The sequence below is a fragment of the Pseudopipra pipra genome, chromosome 14 (assembly GCF_036250125.1).
Source record: "Pseudopipra pipra isolate bDixPip1 chromosome 14, bDixPip1.hap1, whole genome shotgun sequence".
Lineage (NCBI taxonomy): Eukaryota > Metazoa > Chordata > Aves > Passeriformes > Pipridae > Pseudopipra > Pseudopipra pipra.
This window is the reverse complement of record NC_087562.1, coordinates 6840107-6852549: the sequence shown is the minus strand read 5'-3', so window position 1 is coordinate 6852549 and position 12443 is coordinate 6840107. Positions and strand designations below refer to the sequence as shown.

Below are 12443 nucleotides of genomic sequence, written 5' to 3'. Positions count from 1 at the left end.
CTCAGGCAATTTATTTTTACTACCCTGAGTAAACACTGTGCTGAAATTGTCACTGTGATTTAGGAGGTGCCAGATTTTTCTGTTAAGGATTTTTTTTTTTTTTGTATTTTTTTATTTTCTTTCTTGACACCTTCCACTGCATCTTTGGAATGTCACTTCATGAGCAGCTTTCACCGAGGATTTCCCCAGTGGTGGGACATGCTGTTCAAGTGTGAGCTCTGTCTCTCCAACCTTCCGTAGGTGCTTTCTCAGACACTGCAAGAAGGAGAGGACAAAATTATCTTTCTCCCTTGCCCAGGAACCATTTTGTGCACTGAAAATAGAAGTATCATTTTAAATGAGCCACTCAGAGAGACATAATCACCCAAATACAGATGAAATCACTTAAAAATCTTGAAACTGGCTATCTCATATATTTTAATTATAGACTACACTGATATTCTGCTGAAAGCAATTACGTTGTAGCTCATCCCACACACACAGTCAGGTCCCAGTTGTGCTCCACAAGGACTAGTGCTTAAGCATACAAATCATCATATGTGTAATTTTTTTTTTTAAATCCATTTTTTTCAGTGCTTTGAATCAAGGCAAGATGTTCACTGGTCTGGCTGTGGCCTTATTGTATATATGTGGGGTACATTTAGGTAGGTGAATTGTAGGTATGTTGATTGCTGAAGCAGAAACACACGAGAACAAGTTTTTTCCCTCCCTTTTTGAATGGCCTCTTGTTTTTTGCTGTGAAAATGGCTGTCCCTGCTTCGTCAGGACTTTTTAAACTTGCCACGGCCAGAAAAGATACTTCTGTTTAAAGTCAGAGAAACGATCCACTAAAAAGCTTCAAACGAACGATATCCATTTCCCCGGGTTGGACTGGCCAACGAGCGTGGTTGAGAGACTCAGATACAGTTCATGCTACTGATACCCCTTGCTCTCCCTCCAAAATTAGCCCAGATGAATGGGGCCTTTTGTAGTGAGGGAAGAAACGGGCAGAAATCACAATAATCTCTTTCTAGCCAGGCTTCTGGAGCGTGGGGTGAGGCCACGGCTCTGCCCGGTGCTGGAGAAGGAGGAAAACAGCAATTTCTCAGCGGTTTCCTTGGCATGTTGGAAACTGAAGGAGATCTTCTCGCAGTTGCACCTCGGGCCGGTCGCTCCCCTTGACTCTGTTCCAGCCATTCAGGCACCAAGTGGGGCTGTGGATCATGGATCACATCCTTCACAGCCCAGCACTGCGGCCGAGCAGGTTGAGCCCCTGTTGGCCCTCAGGTGGTGGGAGGTGACAAACATCTTCGGGTTTTGGAGTGTGGTGGCTTTCACCTTTTTCATGCCCACTTCCCAGGCCAAAGCCTCTGCTCTCAGTGAGAAGTTACACTTCTTTCCTGTTATTCTAAAACTAAGTACTTTGCACATTTGGGAAATATTATTAAGTAATAGTCGGAGTGACGGTCTGTGGTTGGAGTTAATTTCTTCCAGTTCTCAAAGTGTCTAATTACACTTTCTTCAATGCTAACTGTACTGATTGTTTCAAATGTGTAAAGACCTCTTGTTTAAATTTAAGATTAAAAAAAAAAAAAAGAAAGAAAGAAAACCATCAGTTCATCCCTCCAGAGTGAAAATCTGGGACTAGAGGCATAACCTAAATGTCTTCTGATAATTGTTTATGATTCTGTGCATCTTCCCCCAAGGGTCCTTGACAGAAAAAAACTCAATAGGCAGATGGTACCTGATGTAAATCTAGCCATTCCTTTCATACATTTCCAGTATTCCCCAGCTTAAGGCTGAGTCTGTCTTTAACTTAGACCCACGTCAGCTGAAGACATGGTTAGGCCAAGGTAGGCAACCCCATTTTAAGAAGTTGTGCCCCAGTTCACTTGCAATTGTCATGGTGGGGATGCTGTGACCAGCTGCCCATTCCTAGTCCGGGGTGATGAAAGTGAAGTGGGCACTGGGAAGGGCTGATGTGTTTCATCCCAGAGCAGGAGAGCACACAAAGGATATCCAGCATGAAGGCAGAAGACAATGATTTGGTCACCCACCATGACTGGGTTGTGTTTAGAAATTGTTTGAGCATCCAGTAATGGTTGACAGAAGAGCAACACAGCTTTTACATGGAGACATCTCTCGGAAGAAGGAGAAACTCTATTTGGAGGCACATTTCTACCTCTTTGCTATAGCCAATTTAGAAAAAACAAACACATCCTGCTGGTGATTTTTCTGATTGCAATTTAAAATGCATTGAGGGGGTGGCAGGGGAGAGATGAGAGGGGCAGAGCCACAGCAGGGGCCCTGAGAAAATCCAGGGATACACATCATCCTGCAGTGCCCAAGGACAAGCTCCAGCAAGGCACCAACACCTTGGTTGTGCTCACAACTGCTGCTGACTGTCACGTCAGCCTTCACTCAGGCCGATCACAAGTTTTTTGTCAGTCCTTGACTTTGGCCATGTTCAAAACAAAGGTTTCATGGTTGTCAGACCTTTTTTGGTCACTGTGTTCATTGACTTCTCTAGGAGATGGACACAGCCAGTTTGGATGGTGGCTTGCAGGACTAGATGTGGATCCTTTGAGACCTGGCAAGCTCACATTGTGATTTATTTTTCTTTGTGGGGTTTGTGACTGAATCAGATGGGAGAAAGGAAGTGAAGGGTTGTTCTTTCTAAAGATTTATTTTGTTACATCTGCAACAAGTCAAGAAGAGAACAGGGTAGAAAGGCTTTTGGTTTTGGGCCTGGAACAAAGCTCAGTACTTGAGATAAACAAATGGGGGGAAGAAATTATCACAGAAAGAGCTGGCCACAGACTTTGCTACGAGCTTTATTGTAACAAGCTGAGAAACTCTGGTAACTTAAACCAAACTGGAAGTGCACCAAACTCACGGGTAAAAGGAAAAGCAGGTGATTGAGGTACCTTGAGGAAGAAAATGTTCTGCCTCTCTGTCCATCTTTCATATGTTGCTCTTATATGTGGGGATACTTGGCATGGAAAACATCCCAAGCTTTGGATTAAAGGACCCAGCAGGTTTCTCAGGTGTGTGGGTTGCCCTGTCATTGACTTTGATAGCCATGAACAAGCTCTGTTGACCCATCCATCAACTGAAGTGATGCTCTTAGTTTTTACAAGCACCCAGACACCCGAGAGCAAAACAACATGCAGGTGCTTCTGTGGGCAGGTATTGTGGACCTGTGTGTTTTACCTGCCAGGTGTGATGTGTGTTTTTACCCACAGCCAGGAGATGCATCTACCCACAAGACTTTTCGCTGAATTGGCTGCAAAATTTTCAGGAAATTTTGATTTACTATTTACGATTGCAAGTAATTCTAAAGAAATATTGCAGAACAACAATGTTCCCTTGTCCGAGTTTCCACTTTGGTAAGTAGGTGTTAGCAATTCCTACCTGGTGCTCAGGGTGGTGTTGGAGCTGAATTACTTCATGTAGGTCAGTAGAGATGGTGAAAAATAACAAAACATCTGAGAGATACAGCGTTTGTTAAAAGAAAATAATTTATTTCTCCGTGGGGAAGAAAAAAAGGGGAGAAATGTTGAAATCTTCATTTCCACAGTGCTACATTAACAACAGCAAAAACCACCCAAAAGAATAAAAAACATGTTAAGTAAATTAAAAAGGGTGACTATAAAATGAATTCCAGCTGAGTTCCTGAGTCACCAAAATCCCCTATAGCACCTCTTGAAAAGCTCAGACTCTCCACATATCCTTAGGAACACAGGGTCTCCCTTAGGAGGTTGGTGCCCCAGGCTCTGGGAAGGAGAGATAACCCCTCCAGAAAGCAGCTTGTCCCACTGCAGGTCTGACAACACTTCCCAGTTACCTGTGCTGAGTGCTCTTTATCTCCCTGATACTCTATCAGCCTGTCCAGGGCAAGGCTGGTGAGATAGTCAAGTGGCACAATTAGCAGTAATTAGCCCAGTGAGAAACCTGTTCTGTGCTGGGATGGAGCAGGTCTGTGTTTCCTGGTCCCTCCAGAGAACGTGGTGGGATTGGTGGCCATTGGCCTGGTAGCCAGGATGGGGTTTGTGCTGCCGGTTCCTTTTCTTGCTGTGCTTGATGGGGCTGGGTGTAGGGGCAGAGCCCCCAGGAAAACAGGGGCTTGGTGGAGATGCCTCCACCCTGGGGTGGAGAGTGCATGGGAAGCTCACACCTCCACCTGGCAGGCCACCCCATGGCATTGTAGAGCCATTGGTCTTCCTAAAACTGGCCAGGCTGGTCTTGCAAGTGATGGTCCATGACCATAAAACAGCTTTCTAGGACCTGCAGCAAACCACTGGGATGAGGAAATCTCTGCCTGGTGGGAGATTCAGAGAACTGGAAGACATGAGTTCCTTTATTACAGTGATAACAGGGATTTTCTGAAGCAACAAAGCCCTTGACAACTCAGTCATCAGTGTTTCCTACAGAAGGAGAGAGGAAAACCTCAATAAAGATGAGGTTCGGGTTATTTTGTGCACACACAGACTGATTTGCTTGTCTCCTATCTCGGTTTCCCAGATTCCTTGCTTCAAATTTGGCTTTGCCCACACTTTCTAAGCACTCACCCTTGAGGTGAGGGTTGTCCTGTGCCCAGCCCACAGCTCAGTCCTGCAGCATGGCCAGGGATGTCCTCGCTCCTCCCGCACGCACTTGGTTAAAGCCCGTGACAGTCCTTGGTGTTGCTGGCCAGAAACCTGTAAAGCAGAAGGGAAATGGTTTTAGTGGCAGAACTACAAATACTCAATAAAGCACAGCTTGTTTCGGTGCTTTTTTATGTGGTTCTGTGCTAACTTTTGGTCCCCTAATTCACAGCAGAAGCAAAGCAGAGTGTAGTAGAGATTGAGCATGAATCCTTTGCGCTTGGTTAATGGGAACAATTACAGAAGTTTCTTCTTTTTCCATTGCCAAGCTGTGATATGAAATCATTTGCTGGGTTCCTATTTCCATGGGAACAACTAGTTTCATACCATTTTTGTGTTACACATCAATGAAGGGATTAACTAAATGAAGGCCAACACTTCATAAAAGTACTGTCTCACGCAATAATCAAGTAGCTACCAAGTACCACAGCTAAATGCACTCAAAATGCAATGAAACCAGCTCTGTAAAAGGCTTATGAGTGTGTGAATATTTATTGATCTGGTGCAGCACATAACTTATGAGCCAGAAATACCGCATGTGGGTGTTTAGGTGTTACTGGCTTTTTGAGTAAGTAAAGTAAGTTTTCTCAAAGGATCTGGTAGCTTTGAGCCATCTCCAGGAAAGGGTTTAGGGACCTGTTGTGTGATGCAGATGGACTTCAGGTGCCAGTGATGCCCAGAGCTGCCCAGCAGCTGCTGGTCCATCTCACAGCCAAAGACAAACCAAGGGCAAATGACTTGCAGGACCTCCTGGCCCTGTGGTTCCTGTGCTCACAGGGACGTGCCTGGTCCCCAGCCCTTCTCCAAGGACTCTACATATTTTCTCCTCTAAACAAAATATACAAAGAGTCCACACGGCACAGAGTGGAATTCAGGACTCTGCCTGCTCCCTCCTCAGCACATCTGGGAGCCTTTCCCTCGCAGAGCTGAGCAGCTGCACGGAGAGAGAGGGAGGGAGGGAGGGAGGGAGACTCCTATCCTCTGCCACGGAGCAAAGGGAAGGCTGGAATGGGGATTGGATTCAGGGACGCTGCGGTGGGTGGCTCAGCCCTGAGGCTCTTCAGTGGGACAGGGACAGGATGGCAGGGAGGAGCAGCTGGATGATGGGCGAGAGTGACTTCCCAGGCTTCAGGCTTTTAGTAATTCAGCTCTGAAAATGAGCCACTCGCTCCAAAGGCTTAGTAGGAGTTGGAATAACTCATGTAATGAGTAGTTTAGGAAGAATTCACGGTGCAACCCTTTATATTGGACCCTGAATCCTTATTTCACAGGGCAATGGATTAGATTCTTTGTTGAGAAAAGCAAATTATGTTTTTCTCTGTATTCAAGAAGGTTTTAGACACAAGTGACTGTGCAATAAAATAGTAAGCTGGTTTCAATTCAGCAATTCGACAAAATCAGAATTTTTCTTGGAGCATTCCCTTTTTCCCTCCTTTCCCTCTCTTTATTGAAAGATGTCCTGGGAAATGGTGTGATACACATAGAAACAGACCCTCGCTCCTCCTGATGGACAGTCAGACCTCACTCAGTGACCCCTTCCACAACTATTTCTTGGATGAAGCCAGTTAGTTGGTCCTTCCAGCCAAATGCAACAGAAATTTCACAGAGAAACTTCACATGAAATCATTTTTTGCTGATCCCAAAGAACAGTGTTTCCACATGGGGGGAATGCTTTACTGATTTGTACACAATGGCCCCTCACTGTCCAGTGCAGTGGTATTTTCTGTAATCCTTTCTGCTGACAGGCTGGCAGGTGTTGAATCACTCCAACGTGACACGGAAATAAATGTCCTGTGATGGATGAAATCAATACATAGAGCTCTTTCTCCATCCATTTCAGATGGACACCCATTTACTTCCACCTGACAGAGCTGTTTCTCCCCTTCTCCCATGTGTCCCTCTGCCATGTGACTTTGCTGCTTGTTTATGCTTCCCTTTGGCTGTACCACAGCATCTCTGCTCATGCTAAAAGCACCCTTGTTGTCCTGGGAAGGAACCAGGGATAAGATGATGTCTGGCAAGGCTTCCTGCCACACCCAACCAACCCTTCCTTGGTCCTCGTGGACCAAGTTGAGCAACCAGGGAACAAAGGTGCAGAGCATGTGTGGGCCACCCTCATCCATAAGATTTCAAAGCTGGTGTTGTCTCTGTACCTGATGCATAATTGCAGCAAATCTGGAGAGGGCAACAGGCTCAAATCTGCACTTAATGGCCAGTGTAAACATCCCCCTGAAATCTCGTTGCAGAGCCAGCCTCAACCACCTCTCTGCTATTCCCCACTCCCCTTTTACCAGCCAACCTCCTGACCTCACAGAAATATGTCTCTGAAGGGTCAGAGCTTGGGTGTGGAGCAGAAACTGATCCCTGGGATCAGGGGTGGGTGGCCTGAGTGCAGGACAGTGCAACATTCCTGTACAGGGGCTCTGGTTGAGATAAGGCAGCCCCACGCTGTGATTTACTCCCAGGAAGCAGAGTCGAGTCCTGCATGTTCCCTGGCAGATGAGGCAGGGAAAATCCTGTAGAATAAAAACCTTTCCATCTGTTGGCAATGATTTGCTTTAAAAAAAAATCTGATCATAAAGAGCTAAAAGCACCATGCTGGTTTGGACCTCATACCCTCCAAGCCCAAACACATTGAAATGTACCAGGAGGTACTGAGGTCATTTAGTTCTGTTTTGGTTACCCCTGGCCCAAATCCTGCTGCTTTTGCAACCTTCTCCCAGTTGGACTTCAGTAGCAAAGTGAGACATTGACCAGCAGTGTTTCCAGGTGACAAGAACCCCTGTGAGATGCTTAAATTTCAGGGCTGACGGAGGTTCAGGGCTTAAAAAATGGACTGGTGTCCCTCACCTGGCTGGAAAAGAGAGAATGAGTTCCCAACCCAGTGATTCAGCATGGATCTTTCCAGTATGGAAAGATAACACAAGGTCTGAATTCTTTCTCCAGGGCAAATTTCATGGGGCAGTTTGGTGGGAGGTTGATGTGCATGTTCCCACCATCCCACCCTGACTTTTCCTTCGCCTGATCCCTGACATTCCCACCACGCTGCACACACTGAGCCGGATCTGGTTCTGGGGAAAGGGGAGAGCACACAGATGTGCAATCTCCCTGTCCAATCTTCATGGAGCAAGACCTGCAGGAAGACTCTTCCAGTCCCACAGCATATTCCCACTGGAGTGTGAGTATAATCCCAAGGCTCAGAGTCAAGAAAACCTGAAGATATCGATGTACAAACATGGCATGACCAGCATGAAAACATTCATTCTCTCTACACTGGCAATGTTGTTTCCAGCTACAAACCAGCCACTTTGCCAGATGTGACTGGGTTTTCATTGCATCCTTCTGTCTTGCATCCAGCTGATAGCTCCTGATCCTTGCTTAGGAAACACATTTCCAGCGCTGGCAGACTGTTGGACTGTTACCAGCACTTACCAACACTGGTAACTGTTGCAAAATACGTTCAAGGCGAGAGGAACTCAGATTAGTCTGAGTTATGACTCCACGACTAAGGTCACACTGAGAATGTGACATCAAACACAGGACTGAATTCTTTCAAAATATAAAAAAACTTCATGGAGTACAACAGATGACTTTGGAATTTGAGCACTTACTTCTTTTTTTTCCCCCATATATTCTATTACACAACTTCTTCCCCCTAGAAGGACACCAAGTTCTCTTCTTAGTTTCTTAAACAAACCAAAAGAGGTAACACTAATAATCTGGTCCTCAGCCTGTGACAGATTCTTTAGTTCTTTCAAATGGTCTTACCCCTATCTCAGGGAGGTTATTGGAATGAGTCAGGTAACAAATAGAAAACATACAGTTTACGCAAGAGCCTGAAACTAAGAAATCTTCCCTTGGAAAAACAATAGAGCCATTGTATTCCCCATCTGAGCACTCGGTAAACTCTCCTCGTGCAGGGCTGTGATGAATTAAAGGCTTTTCTGCAGCAGATACAATTGCTGCTCGTTACTAAGAAAAGCTCGTTGTCTGGGCGTCTGAGGCACGCGAAATGCATGAGTTCATGTTCCCAACGTCACCAAACCTTGCAAAACAGTGGAGGGGAAGGACATTACCAGACTTGAGTGACTCAACTCTGTGCTGATTTCGGCTGTTTTGTAGGACACTGTTTCTCAATAACATGGTAGTGGGGATGCTTATGGCCAAAGCAGCTCCTGCTTTGATGGCAGAGGTTCCCAACCTGGCTGGATGGACATGAGGGCACTGACAGCTCCACTGCTCCCTGGGCTGTCAATATTCATGGTTGTTGGACTCTGTCCTTGGAGGTTTTCAAGGCTCAGCTAAACAAAGCCATGGCTGACCCTGTTTAGAGCTGGGGATGGCCCTGCTTCGAGTGGAAGGTTGGGCTGGAGCCCTGTGAGGTCTCTCTGGATCGTGAGGCAGCAACACTGGGACAGTAGATTACAGGAGGGGTATCAAGGCACCAGAGCTGGCTTTGGCCAAGGTACTAGATCTTCTCCTAACTATATTTCCATCTCTCATCCATCAGCCTGGAGTTTATTGGCTGTACACTCCTCTTTTCTTGGAAGGACAGAGTAGAGGCCATCTGGCAACAGGTTCAGGGCATTTCCAGTGGGCTCTAAAAAGCTGTAGTTCTTTGAACACCAAAAATGGTTAAAACTGGTCTGCCAGCACTTCTGATGTGCCCACAGCAGCAATTAGGGCTTGCTGTGAGACAGGAGAGCTCAAATCCCAGTGGTGGAAATTAGGAAGTGAAATGCCAAGAACAATAACTAGAACAATGTCATGAATTTCCTGCACCGCAGCACTGAAGGAGTTGAAGGAGTGTGACAGGGAATATTTTGATGGGCCTAAATAGTTCAGAGCATTGGTTTCACTTAGGAAATTCCAATGAAACATGCTGGATCCTTGTGTTTTGGTTTTAAATGTTAGCAATGGTTTGAATTGCTCTCCAGGGCACACATCCTTGGAGTGGATCCTGCGCTCCTGTCTTGCTGCTCCATGGGCTCCAAACCAGTGAGCAGCTGGAAAAAAAGGAGCTGAGACCTGTGAAACTGGCTTTCTCCTGCATCCCCTTTCCCAGAGAACACACATACCATGTGTCATGTTGAAACTGGATGCACCTGCTAAAGGAGCTGTGTGGGGGCAGACATTATCCACCAGTTATAAATCCTTAGACTATCAACAGCCTTTAGTAAACATTTGGACAATCCTTCCTACCTCTCTGTCGTCCAAATATTTGCATCACACGGGGCTGCTGGCCGTTTCCTGACATGCTGTATGTCTAAGAATATCCTTGGATCGTAGGTCGGTTCCAGAACACGGTGATGGATCGACTTATTGGGTGAAACAAATGGCTTGGGAAGAAAGAAAGAAAAAAAAAGGGAAAAAAAAAAGATCTGTCTGTCTCCTGATAATAAATCCAGGTCAGGATGGAGTGAAACAGCTTTCAGTTGTGAATGGTGTTTTTAAGAGCTTTTAGGATCTGATCTGAAGGGTTAACAATGAACAGCCCTGAGCTCTTTTAGTGAATATACTTCCCTTGGTGACCTGGACCACTTTGGAGAAATGGTTGAAGATGTTCCTGAAAGCTCTTCCTTCCTGCTGTGTTGGAAATAGCCCCAGCCAACTTTAGATGAAAAATAGGAACGTGCTTCATGAAGCCAGGTTTGGCAGCTCTTCCTCCAGAGCAGAGCATCCCTCAGGTGAATCACAGGGGGAGCACATTGCAAAGCACAGGGTTTGTAACCTGTGTACAAAACAATTCATGCAGCAGAGTTTCCAAATAGAAATAAATATTTCTTTTTCTCTTAATGCATGGAAAAGAAAGCACCCTGGATTGTGCTTTAGCAATTAAAAGGGTTTAGCAGTTAATTTGGTTTAGCAGTTAACAGTTTTAAACACAAAATCTGTGTTTTGTGATCTAAGATCGCTGTGCTAAATAACAACCTTTGGAAGATAAAGCCTTGCAACACAATAATTGTAGTCTTTTACTAAAGAATTGCCATGGCTGGTACTTTATGGCACACAGTATAATAAGCCACTGGATTTTCTGACAACATAGTAAAGGAAAACTCAACCCTCAGCTTAACTCCAGGATAAGCAGCAACCTGGTCTGGTGGAAGGTGTCCCTGCCCATGGCAGGGAGTTGGAAGGAGCTGAGCTTTAAAACTGTTCTATAATTATATGATAAAACTGCTTAAGGTGGTTTTTCCACTGCAGCTTCAGCTTGGACCTTTTGTTTTAATCCTCTCTCCCCTCTCCGTAAAACCAACAAACCCACAACAAATAAGAGCAACACGTCTGACTGTTCTGAGGTAGCTGTGCCATGAATGTGTTTTCTAATTCTGATATTGGAGCAAACCACGCAGAGGGGTTTGCTTACCCCCAGGTAATTCCCCTCCACCACCCCCCAAGTTTCTCCAGCATCCCCTCTCTCCCCACACCCTGGTCATCTCTTCCTTTTGGGAAGCCCCAAACTCCCACCCCTCTTTGGACAGACTAAACAACATCTGCAAAGTCGCCTCTCTTCCCTGCAGCCCTCCCGGGGGAAAAGAGCCGGTCCCAGATGGACAGGAGAGAGCCGGTGTCACCGGGGAGGGCTCGCGGGGCTCCCGGGGGGTGCCGGGGAGCAGGGATGTGGCGGAAGCATAAAGCACCTGTTGGGAGGCTATTTAGGGATTAGCCGAGTGCTGACAGACAAATTGGCAAGATTAATAAGAGCAATCAAGGCTGTGTGGGCTCGAGTTGTGAGCTGACATTAATGTGACATCACTTTCATCTGCTCTTGCCTCACACCGCAGGGCCGGTCCGCGGCATCATTAGTGCTGCCAGAGAGCAGCGCGGTCGGATGTGGGGGTTACAGGAGGGGAGGGTGTCCGTGAGGGGGTCTGTGAGTGTGTGTGTGCGCACACGGGTGTGTGTCGGGGCAGGGGACAGCCCTGTGTGCCCGTCCTTCAGCTGGTCCCCACGCTGGGACTGCCCACGGCGGCCAGCACAGAGCTGTCCCTGCTGCAGGGCAGGCACCACTCAGGGGCCACATGTCTGAGAGCCCCCAGAACCCCCTGCCCTGCTGCCCCCCACAGCCGGCACCTCTGCAGGGCCTACCTGGCTCTGACAGCACGGGGTTATTTTGGTGACATTTTCTCCAAAGCTGTCTGCTCTACTGGGTTTGAGTTTTTTGGGATTTTTTTTTTTTTTTTTTGCCCTGACAATCCCTCCTACAAAATCCTTTAATGCCACGGAAAAAAAACAATGCTCCCCACCTCCTCCCGACCGAAAAAAAAAAATGGAAAGAGGAATAAAAACTCATCAAGAAATAAAGGATAATTTCAGGTGCGAGGAGAGAACACAGAAACTCCTCTATGGTCGCACTAAGCCTCATGCTGTGAATCTTCACTTTCTCGGGGAGATGGTTTGACACCCTAAAGATATTTTAAGGGAGCAAAAGCTGGTGTCGGTGCACTCCTCTGCCTCCAAAAACTTAAGGGCGAATTCTCCCCTCCATCTCTAGTGCAGCACAGCCATTGCATGGGGAAAATTTTGGGTAGGGTTTTCTCATTTTCCCTTTCTCCCCTTGTTTTCTTGAATCCCTTCCGTGCTAAAGTCTCACTCGCCCCAAATTCTGTTTCCATCCCTTTTCAATGGCGACTTGTTTCCTCTCTGATTTTCTTTGTGCTTTAGTCAATGAGGAATCATAACAGTAGTAAAGCATCTGAATGTCCAAATTCTCCAGGTCTGCCTGGCTCTGCCGGAGAGGCTCCTCCGCCGAGAGCTTTTGCCCACAAAAGGAAAGTGTTGAAAAGGAGTGAGATGCCAAATGCTAAACGCACGTTT

The 12443-nt window shown here is 46.4% G+C and overlaps 1 long non-coding RNA gene across 1 annotated transcript; it reads right to left on the bottom strand.

Annotated features, from left to right (window-relative positions):
* Window positions 1-4321: 4321 nt before the first annotated feature.
* Window positions 4322-10232, bottom strand: LOC135421797 (uncharacterized). The gene is made up of 2 exons (XR_010434196.1): window positions 9828-10232; window positions 4322-4679 (listed from the first exon to the last, which is right to left on the bottom strand). It is a non-coding gene; the product is annotated as an uncharacterized LOC135421797 (long non-coding RNA).
* Window positions 10233-12443: the final 2211 nt, after the last annotated feature.